The sequence below is a fragment of the Canis lupus genome, chromosome X, assembly GCF_048164855.1.
Source record: "Canis lupus baileyi chromosome X, mCanLup2.hap1, whole genome shotgun sequence".
Taxonomy (NCBI): Eukaryota; Metazoa; Chordata; class Mammalia; order Carnivora; family Canidae; genus Canis; species Canis lupus.
In genome coordinates, this window is record NC_132876.1 from 38,721,510 (window position 1) to 38,733,702 (window position 12,193).

General features: G+C 38.5%; 1 protein-coding gene across 5 annotated transcripts in view; it reads right to left on the bottom strand.

Moving 5' to 3' along the window:
* The window catches only part of RTL4 (retrotransposon Gag like 4), a 494,612-nt gene that overhangs the window by 248,025 nt on the left and 234,394 nt on the right, over positions 1–12,193 (bottom strand). For 3 of the 5 annotated variants that reach the window (XR_012026644.1, XR_012026645.1, XR_012026643.1), the window contains 2 exons: positions 11,618–11,761; positions 10,141–10,773 (listed from right to left, as the gene is read on the bottom strand). The exons of the other annotated variants lie outside the window; for them this stretch is intronic. The gene's annotated coding sequence lies outside the window, so the exon portion shown is untranslated. Of the gene's footprint in view, positions 1–10,140; positions 10,774–11,617; positions 11,762–12,193 lie in introns of those variants that run through there. 5 annotated transcript variants of the gene reach the window in all.

Below are 12,193 nucleotides of genomic sequence, written 5' to 3' on the forward strand. Positions count from 1 at the left end.
TGTTGTGAGACTTGAGTGATATAATACATGTTAGGTTCTTCTCTTGGATCCCTGCCTGTGTCTAAATTCTAGATAAGTGATTGCTATGGTTATTTGATTGTTACACATTGTTCTTTTGACTAGCACACCATAATTCAGTCCCAGACTGGAAATGAGATCTGAACAAATGTACTTCAAAATCAAATATTCATTGAGCATAACAATGCTGGAGGGGTTTTTTTTTTGGGGGGGGGGAGGTATCAAGATGGACACCGAAACACCCACCCACAATCAGCTCTCACAAATCTGTCATTCTCTCCCCTCCCAATGACATTTGGCCAGGGGCTTTTGAAAACCAGCAATAGGTTTTGAAGGGAAGCATTTCCTCTGCATCCTCTACCTTACCTCACCCCAAGTTACCAACAAGGGAGCAGAAATCTCGTCAGACCAATCACAGAATTTCAGACCAGGAAGGGAAAGGCCATTCCAGGTCATCTAGTGAAACCTTCTCTGAGGTCCAGAGAGGCCAAGTGGCTTTTTCAAGTTCCCACAGCAAATTCATGGCTGAGCTGGCAGTGGAAACCAAACTCCCTAATTCTTGTGCAGCTTTCCAAAGGAGGCAGCACGTGACAAAATCTGAACATTGCACAATGTCCCTCCGAGAGTACAGCACTGGCTGTACAATGGCATATATTATACAGGGAATAACAATTGTGTTTCTTCTCTCTCTGCTGAGCTGTATTTGGCAAGTTGTTGGTACTGAAAAAGGTGTAGCTGTAATTCACTATGACTACTTCTCATCCCCTCTATGAACATGCCATGTGTTCAGTCATTTGCTTGCATATAGATTATTTATGTTATGAAGAATCTGCATATCCACCCAGCCCAGATATAGGAGCTACTAACAGCTCTTGAGGGGTGTGGAGTATTTTTTTTTCACCTTTTGACAGCCCTTGGCATTGTTCCTGATGTGAAAGGGATTCTTAAAAAGCTTTTGGTGACAGTCAAATCTTAGTAATGTGTCAGTGTTTGTGGAAGAGAAGCAAGGAGAGATAAGGAAGGAGATATGGAAGAGTAGGGTGGGGGAAGTGAAGCATGAGGAAAGAGTGGGTGGAAGGAAATAAGACAATAATGGGGAGCTCAAAAAGTTTATTAAGAGTTATTATATCTCATTCTAGAACAATATATGAGAGTTTCTCAAATCATGTGTTGTGGAATAGTGTTCAGTGGGCTGCCACACAGGTAATATTTTTGAGTCAAAATAATTTTGGGAAAGAAAATTCTGGTAAGCAAAGAGTAATCAGTTTTCTTTACTGCAGGACTACTTGGTGTCTTTTATATGTTGACCACATCCCCATAAGATACTGCATACAATGCTCCCCCATATTTCTTTGGGGAACATGCTTTCAGTCCTTTCATCAAGAATAGGTCCCTCCAAAACATTTTTAATCAGTAGTAAAACTAGAATTGCAGCCTACATCTACCCATTCAGGTGTTTATTTACGTCTGCCAAAACAACTGCATACCTTTACAGTACCCTAGGAGATAACATACTTATATATACACACACAAATACACAGAACAGGCTGGTACCTTGAAGAAGGGCATCTTGGCCACCGTCTCATGTGAAGTTTCCTTCCCCATTGCTAACACTATTGGCTCTAATCATTGCTGTCTTCCTAGCATGGCCTCAGCGCCACAAAAAGACACAACTGGAGTTGTGAACTTTATCCTTAGGCAGCCTTCCTTGGACATCAGCCACAACAAGGTCCAGATCCCTCACTTTGAGGACTAGGGTCCACACCCAATTTCATGACCATACTCAAATCAAAAAGAGGAAGAAAACAACATTAGCCTCTGTAAAGATCATAAATGTAACACTGGGGTCAGTAGCTAGTGGAAGATAGTAGGTAACAATTATTACTTTGTCAGCACTAGTTAGTGGGTGGCAGTAATGTTGTAGTAATGGTTGTAGTATAGGCACCTCTACATATTGAAATGTAAAACGTTATTCAGAACATGTTATATAGTGGATTTACATAAAACGCAATCTTTTTTTTTTTTATAAAACACAATCTTATATTTCATTGTTTTGAATGGGAAAATAACAGTACATTCCCAATTCATCCAAAGTCCCAACAAATATTAAATATTTCTAAAACATTCCTAATTATTGCTTAAACACTCTTAAATAACTATATGTCAATTCATAAAGTATTTATTAATAGTATAAAGCATTTAAAACATCAATGTCTAATTATTTAACACTTTATAAACTCATCAGTAGGTACTTTTATGTTTGGTATACAACAATTTACAATTTCAGAAACAAATTATATTTCCTTTTTGAACTGCAATGAACATACACTGTAATTCAAATGAACAATGAAATGATATGTTTGAGATTCTCAAGACTCTGTCCCCATGGACCCTGGTTGATAGTATCCTCAGGCACTTTATTTTATTTTATTTTATTTTATTTTATTTTATTTTTTCCTCAAGCACTTTAAATAAGCAAACACTGAAATTCATAGACGGGCAGCCCCGGTGGCCCAGCAATTTAGTGTCGCCTTCAGCCCGGGGCATGATCCTGGAGACCCAGGATCGAGTCCCATGTCTGGCTCCTTGCATGGAGCCTGCTTCTCCCTCTGCCTGTGTCTCTGCCTCTTTCTCTCTCTGTGTCTCTCATGAATAAATAAATAAAAATCTTTAAAAAAAAGAAACTCATGGACAGATAAAGTCTTAGGAAAGAAATGTGGGGGAGATGATAGTGATGTTTTTTACTAGTTTTTAATAGTGATGCTTTATATCAGTTGAGACCCAAGATGCCATCTTATCCAGAGAGGAGTATGCTCTATATTCTTTGGATGGGACTTCCACATGACTTGAATGTTTCATTTGTATGCTTTCAATTTGAATAGTGAATTTGGGGTAGACGTTTTTGTAACTTGTTATAATGATTGTCCAGATAGTGAGAGTTCAGATAGCAAGGGATATCTATATAGTAGTAGTGGTAGATTCTCATTTACTGAAAACTTCACTTACGAGCAAGATCCCTGTTTGGCTCATTTAACAATGTATTCCTAGGGTCTAAGCACAACGCTCAGCACATTGCAAATGCTCAACAAATATTTGTTCAATGAATGAATTGAGCATAAACTAAGTAGCAGGCACTAAGCAATTTACCTGTGTTATCTCATTGAATCTTAATATTAACAACTTTATGAGGTAGGTTTTGGCATTATTCCCATTTTTCAGATAAGGAAACTGAAGCCTAGAATTGAAGAGGAACTTGGCCAACATTACATTTATGTGTCAGGGCAAGGGACTTGAACCTCTGCCTTCCTGAGTCCAAAACCAATGTTTTCAACTATTATCCTATCTATACGTGATTCTCTTCTCTCATTTAAAACTTCAGATAAAAAATAAAATAAAATAAAACTTCAGATACCTGTTTGGGTTCCTTCCATAAGCTAGAGTGGTTTCTGATACCTCATGTCAGAAACCTTGGGGAAAAAAAATCTGCTTCTGAGAATTATGAATGTCCTACACATGATTTCACTAATACTGTTAAGCCAAGCCTTTAAATGCTATGACATACTTTGTTTTTTTTCTTTTGTTAGCATCAATAATAATTATAACTACCAAATGTTGAGCCTTCATTGTGTGCCAATCAGGCACTGGACTATGTAGTATTGTTTATAGGAAAACCACAGGCCCAAAATGGTGTCACGTAGGCCAAATCATCAAAACCTAATTTAATTGTAGTTTCAACCTCCCCCAGAATTACAGTATTAATCAGTTAGCCAGGAATTTTTTGATCAGAGCCAATGAAATAATCTGCCATGTGGGCCCTCTCCATTCTCCTAAGGAATATGAGGTAATCTGCATGATAAGACCTCCTGTTCTTCCTTTTAGGAAGTGACCTTGCCTGGGACAAACCTTTTCTTTTGCTAATAACTTCTTACCCCACCCTCCTTCCTATAAAAAAACTTCCATTTTGGACAACTTGGAGCTCCCCTCTACTTGCTAGATGGATGCTGCCTGATTCATGAGCTGATTAACAAAGGCAATCAAATCTTCAAATTTACTTGGTTTAATTGTGGTTTTTTTTAAAAATATGTATTTATTTATTTGAGAGACAGAGAGCATGCATGCATGAACAGGGGGAAGGGCAGAAGGAGAAGGCAAGAATCTCCAGCAGACTCTCTGCTGAGCACAGAACTGAACACAGGGTTCCATCCCAGAACCCTGAGATCATGACTTGAGCCAAAATCAAGAGTTGAATGCTCAACTGACCAAGCCACCCAGGTGCCCCACACTTTGTTTTTTTTTATCAATATCCATCATTTCAGTTAACCTTCAAAGTAGCCTGATGACATACTGTTATAATTCCCATTTTATAGACAAGGAAACTGAGACATGGAAAGGTTAACTAACTTACTTAGGCAAATATCCAGTAAATGATAGAGCTGAAATTTGAACTCAATGTGTCAGATTACAGAGCACATGATTTCGGTCACTTATCATACCACTGATGACTAGCTGATAAACCAGCCCATATGACAAAACAGCAGACCTTACTGCTGCTGCCTTATCAACTGTTGTCAGGCCTTGAAGAAGTCCCACCCTCCTTCTGTTGGCTTTTATAAATCCTACTGTTTTTCCATACTCAAACCAATTTCCACTTCATCCAAGAAGCCTTCCCTGACTTTTGTTTGAAACCTCAGTGATTGCTTTCTCTGCTAGGTACCCTCCATCACTGCATGTGTGAGCCTCAGAGAGTTGTCAGTTCCTACTTCCCCTGCACTGGCATCCAGCATCTCTGGTGTAGATGTCTTCTGTGCTCTCACTGGTTGGACTGGAAGCTCACATAGTACAAAACCCAGGTTCATTGTGAAGGGGAGCAGAATATGCCACCACTAGATATGCCTCTTTGGTGTAAAGATTATATTGAGTGAATCATTTTTAAGAAACAGCAAACACAGGAAAAGCTCTGAAAACTGAGAAAGAAGTTGCTCTTTTGTAAGGGATACGTACATTTATTTTAAAAATCTCCACTTGTAAGGGTATCTCTCTTTCTGTACCAGAAGGAGGAAGATGACCAAATCTCTAGAAACTCTTATCAGTGGGCAAGTCAATGAGTTAAACATACATAATAACTTTACCTTTGTTTACTGTGCTTTTCCTGGTAACATCCCATAACCAGTTCCTCATTCCCTCCCTCAACATCTTTCTTTTGTTTTTATTTTTTTATTTTTATTTTTTTAATAATAAATTTATTTTTTATTGGTGTTCAATTTGCCAACATACAGAATAACACTCAGTGCTCATCCCGTCAAGTGCCCCCCTCAGTGCCCGTGACCTATTCTTTTGTTTTTAGCTACAGATAGCATTTAAAGTGGTGGCTTGAGTCATTTAGGGGAGATATTCAGTTTTCCTGGCTCTCTCATGTATGCAGGAGGTATACATGCCATTAAACTTCTGCTTGTTTTTCTCTCATTAATCTGTCTTATATTATAGGAGGGTCTCTGGCAAGAATCTGGAAGGGTAGAGGGAAAATTATTTTTCCTCCCCTACCACTGGTTCTGGTTATGTATTTCTTCACCATAAGTACAGTGCCATGAGCACAGTAGGGACAGGAGAGTATGGCTGCAGTGTCACAGGGTATAGGTGAATCTTTTTGTTGTTGTTGTTACTGAAGCAATATACATCTACTGTTAAGAACTTAGAAAATATATATAAGAAAAATGGAAAAAATACTCTTTCATCTAACCACCTAGAAAGAACCCTTGTTAACAGCTTAACAGTTTTGTGCACATTTTTTGTACGTGTTTTATGCATGCATGCTCATAGATTTTACCCATCAGAGCTCAAGCTATTTAAACTAACTTGTAACTTGCTGTTCCAGTAAAAAGACATAGTGAATATTTTGCTATGGCACTGAATGTGCTTTTACATCATTTTTAAAAGAATATATAATATAGCATATAGCATACAATAGAGTTGATTTAATGTATTTCTTAAATATTGAACATCTAGATTATTTCAAATTCTTTGCTATTCAGACAAACTTGAAGGAACCTAAATGTTATTGCTAGAGGAGTGATTAAATAAAAATGGTACGACCATTCAGTGGAGTATTATGCCTGTTACAAAGCTTAATGTAGAATGCCTAAGTGATGATATGGAATGATTACCAAGATATATTATTAAGTAAAAAGAAAAAAACTGGAGGATCATGTGTGTAACATGGCCTGTATTTTGGGTAGATGGTTTTATTGCAGAGATTTTTTTTCTGGAAACACATATAGATATAAAAAACACAACATGGTAATTAGTGGTTTTACCTGGGAAGGCATGGGACAAGAATGGGGCAGGAAGAGGCTTTTTTCCCCCTTAATTCTATACCTTTCAAAAGGATTGAATATTTTATCTTGTGCAATATGTATACATATATACAGTATGGTGATGCAAAACCTTGTCACTAAATATTTGTACATACTTATGATATGAGATTTTTCAACATGTTGGGAAGGAAAAGGCAGGGACAAGTTATATTGTCACTGAGTTGCCAAGGACGTTGATAGAGAACATACTGTCAGGAAGAGTAAACATGTCCCCTGGGAAGGCCCAGGAGGCACTCTGCTCCATTGCAGAGTTGCTGAAGGCAGGCTTCCCAGATCAACCCACAATTGCAGACATCAGAGCCCAAGGGGAGAGTGAGGCTTCCAATTCTTGCTCTAAAGCAGTGCTTTCTCAGTGTGTTCTCTGAAGCCTTCAGAGGGTGCTGAAAGAGATGCCAAATTGCCTGGCTGCCATTTTGCCCAAAGTAGATTAATCTTTTAAAGAATTTTAAATTGTGGTAAAATGCACATAATATAAAATTTACCATCTTAAACATTTTTAAGCATGCAGTTCAGTGGTATTAATAAAGCGGATTTACCTTTAAACTTATTCATACATTGTGGCTCCATAGTTAGAAAACATTTGATCACTAATGCTCTAAACACAATATTTCCTGATTTTTCCAGGCCATGGCACAGGTGAAAAATGATACAGTTTGTATACTGCATCAAAGTAGAATGAAAAGCAAAAATGGCTATATTGCTTATGGCCAAAGGCAAAGTCTGCTGATGGGACTCTGGCTGCCTCAGTATCTACCAGGGCATCTGGAAGGATGAATAGCTCAGCACACCTGTAATTCACTCAGGACATATACAGAAGCTTGATACCTTCTGTCTGGTGCGATACAGACCCAGAAACCAGTAACAGTAGTATGGCTTCTGTACTGTGCTGTAGGCACACACAAGAGGAAAACATTAATTCTATCTGGGGCTGAGGAAAGATAGAAAATGAGTAACATGAAAGATATTATCTTCTCTTCTAGAATTCCTATGGTAGGTGAGACAGAGTTCACTGGAATGTAAGAAAAGGCAGCCAGCACTGGAAAAGGAAAAAAGATGGACAAAATCTGTCTTCCCATTTCCTCAACTCCTGTCTTTTTGACCTAAGAATAAGTTAGGGAGAAAAAAGGCTGAGGAAGACAAGGGCAAGAAAAGGGATTCTCAAGGGGGGAAAACTCAGAAAGGAAAAGAAAACAAGAGAGTAGGGAAGGATACTCTGAGGTCATACTGAGAGCTGGTAGGGCAGGGGTATAGGAGAAAGTCACAGTATCTCTACAGGTTTGGGGGGTAGTTAAATATAGAATGGAGTAAAGCTAAAAGGGACTTACTTAATTCTGCCATAACTCCTAAGATGTGCCCAGGAATTCTAGAGTGGGACCAAAATGCAAGATGTCTTAAAATATGCATAAGTATTAGCCAGATAAAGGGGAAATGGGCCAACAGCATGAATTAAGGCACTAAGGCAATTCAGAGAATTGGTGAACTTCAAGGTCCTTTGGTGTGGCCAGTTTTAGGGTGCATGGGGAAGAGATGGAAAATGAGGCTGGATAGAGAGGAAAGTCCAAGGATTAGAGGAAGGGTATTATACTATAAGGCCAGCCTTGGCAGCTGCCTCCATAGGGCCTTGGCATCTCTGAAGGAAAATCACTTTCCATCCTCCACCCCCCTGCAGTGTGGCAAAGGACAAGCAAGGAAATAAATAGCCACATAGTTCATCCCAGTATAAAAGAATATATTTCAGCAACATTTTTTGATAATATATTTTAGCAGTGTAAAATACAACTGATTGTTGTCACTCATCTGATTTTGGAATTGGAGCATTTGGGTACAATCTTTGTGTACTTCAATATAAAACACTCTATACAAATTGCATAGCGATTCCAATGGGAAAAATAAAAGAATGCAAACTTAATGACCTGTACTCAGATTGCTTGATGAAGTTGGCATTAGAGACGATGAAGGCAGGAATGGAAATAAACCCATTAAACTCACTTTTTCTGGGATGCTGCCCATCAGCCACAGCTGAAAATGATTGGCCATAAAACCTCAGAAGTTCAAGGTCCTGAATTTGGCTCTGAGGCTTGGAGTTGCAGAAGGACAGAAGGAGAGGGTTATGGCTCTGGTGTGTTTCAGCGGCATGGGTAGGCTGTCCCTGTGGCCCCTGATGTTCCTGTGTCCTGTCTCTAGCAGGCAGGCTCCTATAGTAAGGGCCAGTGATATGTTTGGTTTGGTCTTTTAAGGATTAGGGATTATTGAAATCACTTAAGAGCAACAAGTAAAGAGAAGAGAAGCTAAGTGTCTACACTTCAAGTGGGCCTGAAGAAAGGAACCTGATGGAAAATACCAAGAAGCATAAAGCCTCCGAAGCCAAGGAGAAGAGGGGATGTTAGGAGGATGAAGAAGGCAACAATATCCAATTATGATGGTTTCAGTGGTGGGAGACTATAGAAGTGAGATGAAAGAACACATCAGTTCCTGCCTTGAGAGGCTTACTTCAAGGTTTCTGTGAGCTCCCCAAATAATTTTGGATGCACTTAAAAATAATGAAGTAATTTTCAAGGAGCAAATTGCTCTTGTGTTGCCTCCATAAAATCTTCTATAGTGAAACATAGGCATACTGAAACTCATGGTCATACTAAAAATTAAATGCCCTTATTTTTGGGGGGCAGCCCTTGGAGACAAAAAAAAGTATGTTATAAAGTTGAGTTATTTAAAAAAAAGTATTTGTAGCAATATCTAACAATAGTGGACAAACCATGTCCTGTTCAAAGATTGGTACACTGCTGGGTCTACTAGAACATACATGAGTTCTCATTAAAAGAGATTCATTTAGTATTCAGCAATCAGACCAGGTATTGAGCTTGCTAATTACTAATGAAATGAACTTCCTAGGATGTTAGCTATGTAAAAGATACCAGGGTAGCTACAATGAACATGCTATATATTCCCAGAAGACTAAGTCTGAGTTAAAGTATCAGGGTTAAAAGTAGTGTGAGATGTCACACTATGTAACAGATACACAAACGTTCTGAGGGACAAATAGTTGTTATTTTCGAAAAATCCTAGAACACCCTGAAAATATTTGATCCACTGCCCTCATTTCCCAAAACCTTGCCTATGTTGTGGGTTCTAAGCCTGCTTGGGCTTATGCAATTAGTATAAGATTATATAAATCTGCACTCAAAATCTGTGTACCTCTAACAATTATCTACAAAATATGGGTCTATAGGTATGTCTCTGGAGAGAATTGGTAGCTTTCATGTCATTCCCAAAGTGGTCAAAGACCCTCCACCCCCCAAATAAAGAACCACTTCTAGACTTTTTTTATTTAGGAATAACCATCCCAGTAAGGTTTCTTGAGTGTAGGACTTGCTATTTTATACCTATTGATCAGTTCTAGACATCTAGCCAATGGGGCAGCACCTGTGGAAACTGACTTTGGAGTTTCTGCTCAAAAGTAATAGACTTAGGGAATTTGGCCAAGTCACCATTTAGACTGTGTCTAGTATTCTGAACAACCACCAAGCCCCTGCAGGTATGATTTCCATGTCCAAAACCTGGGAGGCTGTTTCTCAAACAATGTAACCTTAGAAACAGTTTTATGACCAGGAAATATTATAGATTAGAAACTAGTGTACTTTTAGTTAATATGATTGCCTTTGGTGCCAGAAAGAAAATTAATTTTAGCCAAGAACCATTTTAATTCCCTTTGTTCCATCCCAAGGGAGGTATAATTCCACCAGACACTCTGCTGTTCAGGTGACTGCATGAGCCTGTCACTTCATTTTTATTGATTAAGATCACAAAAGTCATGAGCAGACAGTATACAGGTAATAGTGGCAGGTAACCATAACATCCCTGAAATCTCACTGGAAGTGTATGATTCATTTTAACAAACTGAACAGATAATGGATGCCCTGTTCTGTAGAGTTGGCAACTAAAGGGCAAGAATAAAGCAAAAGTTGGGGAAGATAAAGAACATATCTGTTAGTGGAATGCATGCTTTCAGAATTGGGTATATGATTGTAGTTGGGGGCCATTAATGGAGACTCTCTGTGACTCAGCTAGCTACAGAAGGAAGATGAAAAGTACTCCTAACAGAGAGAACAGCTTGTCATATCTATCTCTTTAGACATCTTGCCCTCATAGACAATAATGACCATACCTGACATTTCCTTTGAGTTACAGAAAACAAGAGTTACAAAAAGAAGAAAAATCAAAGAGCTGCTGGAGGTCCAGATTGGCTTGTCCTTTGATTCTCTGCAGGCTGCCTGTGTTGCCATTAGCAATTCTTAGGACAGAAGCTTTCACAAGCACAGTAGAAAGAGCAAAGTTTCCCTCTTTACACAGTAGATGTGTTCTTGGGAACTCAGATGGAACTTGAGAACTGAAAGTCAGTGAATAACAAAACAGTTGGTTCTGTTAAAAGAATGTTTGGTTTTCTAGTAAGGTCTTTATTAAAAAATTATATATATATATATACACACATATTTCTAAATTATATAGCATATATTCAGATTTTTTCCTTATTGAATAGAATATATATATTTTGGATTTGAGGTATTTTGATCCATACATTAAGGGGTGAAATCTTTAGGTCAGCTCACAGTCCAACAAAAAGAAATACTGAGATGTACTTAGATTGTGAGTTTAACAAACTTAACATTTTCTAAAATTTTCATTTTATGTAATTTTAATAGAGTTTGTTTTATAAACTAGATCCTATATTAAGTGCCTATTTAAAGGAAACCTCTAGGCAAGGAATCATCTTTTAATAATTGTGATGCTAAGCACCACATTTCATAGTACTGTGTATTCAAATTTTTGCTTATCAGGTGCTTTTGGAAACGGAGACACATGGGTATTCAATGTGGGGAACAGGCTCCAGAGGCCCTTGCATTGCTAATCATTATCCAGCAGCACTGTCAGTTCTCCTAATTTGGGGAGAAGGGGGTATAGAGAGATGCCAGACCACAGGTAGTTTTTCCTTCTCAAAAAGCAATAGGAAAAAAACAAAGAACAACTAAAGGTCTTCTGTTTTATATATCCTTTCTTGGCCAAGAAAATTATTATAGTCTGGGTTCCTGGCTGGCTTTCAGCTCTGGAGGGGGTGGAAGCATCAGAAGTGGCAAACACATTTGGATATTTTCAGAGACTTGAACAGAGGCAAAAAGCGTGGAGAATACGGAAAATGCACATTCACTCCAGAGGTTATTGACAAGATTAATTACCTCATAAGTGCCTTAATAGGATGACTCCAAGCATATTGCAACTATAATTATCCATAAAAATCCTAATGAATTCAATTTCTTCAGAAATCACCCTGCTGCAACTGGTGAGTGTAGGAGAAGTAGGGGGAGGAGGCAGTCCAGCTCCTAAGGAGGAAAAGCAGGAGGGAAAGATAAGGAGAGGTGGTTGGTGAAACTAGCAGGTGTCTAATTAGGTCAAGTAGTTTCTGGTGAATGGTGTTTATTCTGGCTTTTGCCTTATGATGTTTTGTAATGATCTATGGACTCCTTTTTTACATGACAGTGTTTCTGTTGAAAACATGCCCAAACATCACTCTTTCCCTTCCCCCCCACGACCCCAATGTGTTGTGTGTGTGTGTGTGTGTGTGTGTGTGTGTGTGGTTGTGTGAGCACATATACACACATCTATATTCATGAACTTGGCTCAAACCCTCTTTGCAAAATGCACACTCTAAAAAGTGGGCCAACTCTCATCCTGGTCAAACTAAAAGGAAAGAAATCTTACTCAGTGGTGCTCTCCACATTTTCTATATCCTGCTACCTACTTGGGTACCTTCC